This window comes from Ictalurus furcatus, chromosome 15 (genome assembly GCF_023375685.1).
Source record: "Ictalurus furcatus strain D&B chromosome 15, Billie_1.0, whole genome shotgun sequence".
Classification (NCBI taxonomy): Eukaryota; Metazoa; Chordata; class Actinopteri; order Siluriformes; family Ictaluridae; genus Ictalurus; species Ictalurus furcatus.
In genome coordinates this window covers 4,184,425-4,186,602 of record NC_071269.1, presented here as the reverse complement: position 1 = coordinate 4,186,602, position 2,178 = coordinate 4,184,425, and positions in this window count along the sequence as shown.

Sequence of the window (2,178 nt, the reverse complement as noted above, 5' to 3'; positions counted from 1 at the left end):
GTTTGCCTATGGTATTTTCCTTCTCTTTTTTTTTGCTCCCTTTGTTTGGTGGTGTTTTGCAGAAAAAGCTAGATGTATACTAATAAATAAATAAAGATGAAACATTTGGAAAATGAGCTCGAAGCTATGAACCTTTAAAGAAAGATGAACACCTAAGACCCACTGTGTGTCGTTTGTGCAGTGAGCCATTGCAATTCCAATCACACTAAAGGTCATTTGGTGCACCTTTACCTAATGAGGTCAAGTGAGCAATGTCTAATCTAGTCTTTACACATCTCTTTATATAAATCTAAGGTCAGTGGAAGATGAAAGCCAGCATTTTCACTAAAGCAGCTAAGACTTTGACCTGCCTTTTGGACCCAGGACCCAGAATGAAACACGTTTCTGGCAGACTGGAACAGGTTTTCTTCTAGGATTGCCCTGTACTTGGCTCCATCAATCTTACCTTCAACCCTGACCAGTTTCCTAGTCCAACATGATGCTCCCACCATCATGCTTCACTGGGGGAAGATTGTGTTCTCAGGGTGATACGCAGTGTAGGGTTTCTGCCAAATGTAGCGCTTTACACCAAGGCCACAAAGTTCAATTTTGGTCTCGCTGGTCTTTTGCAGTCACCGTATGTCACCGGCTTTATGCAACTGGCCTCAGAGCCTCCACAACATCAGGATGCAAAAAAATGGCCTTACCCAGCATCATAAACTCACTCATCACTACTACTACTACTCTTCACTCACCTGGATAAAAGATTCTGGAAGTGTATCTGATCAGTTGCATGTAAAAGGACTTGCTGAAGGACCCAACAGCAGTTCTCCGACAGTGTTAGATTTTTAAAAAAATTTTTTTTTTTTTAACAGCAATGTTAGAGTTGTCTAATCTGGTTGGTCTCCAGTGTCATAACAAATGTATTGTTTCTGTCATGGCAGAGTCTTCAGAACAGAGAAGTTTCACGCTTTGTAGTTTCCAGGTAACATTTCCAGCTTCAGGATGTCCTGTTCTAGCAAAACATATATTTAAAAAAATATATTTTCCTATTACAGAACGTCCCTTTGTGTTTTCATCCTTAAAGCCTGGAATTTCAGTCCAACAAAGAATGCTTTTTTTTTTTTTGGTCTGAATACTACATTTGGTAGCAATACTATTTAAAGGCCTGTATTGTTAAGGTGCCAAACTGGAATTAAATCTGATCTAACTTTAACAGAGATGTGAGCCCCTAAGGGTTTTTTTATTTTATTTATTTATTTATTTTTTATTTATTTATTTTTTTATTTATTTTTTAAACAAAGTCCCGTTGTTAATTAATTCAGCACCCCAGAGGAAATCATTCTCAACACCAGTAAACACAGCGTTGGGCTGCAGTGTGGAAAAATAAAACTGAACAATTCACAAAAGGCTTGTGTTGCCAAATATTATGTGCAGCGTGTTGACGTAACGGCTGATTTTTTTTTTTTAACTGAGCGACAGTCAAGTATGGGCAAGTCTGCTTAAGGCTGAAAGGTATTAGCACATGATACACTTATGGGAACTTGTCATTTCTTGCTGTTTTTTAGTTGGTTGGTATGTACACGCCATTTGTTTGAGTGAAAAAACAATGCTAAAAAGAATTTTTGAGAATTGCATGGCACGTGTTAATTGGTCGACCATAAAAATAATACAACTGTATAAATACACTGATCGGCCACTTTATTAGGAACACCTATTCATGCAATTATCTAGTCAGCCAATCATGTGACCGCAGCCCAATGCCTAAAATCTCACATATACAGGTCAAGAGCTTCAGACTTCTTCGAGCTACCAGGAAGGCTACATTAACTACTTTTTACAACCATGGTGAGCAGAAAGGCATCTCCGAGTAAATGTGTCAAACCTTGAGCTGGATGGGCTACAATCGAGTCACACTCCTACCAGCCAAGAACAGGAATCTGAATTTACAGTGGGAACAGACTCCTCGCAACTGGACAGTTGAAGATTTTTTTCCAATCTTCATGGAAATTGGATAATTGAGCATGCGTACATGCGTTCCTAATAAAGTGGCCAGTGAGTGTATATATACTTCGTTAAACACTTATATTCTAATAAGGCACAGGTTGATATTTAGTTGGTTTTTTTTGCAGTATGTACATATTCTTTAATCACCATTTATCATTAATTTGGTCATTTTATGTTTACCTGCGTACTCCT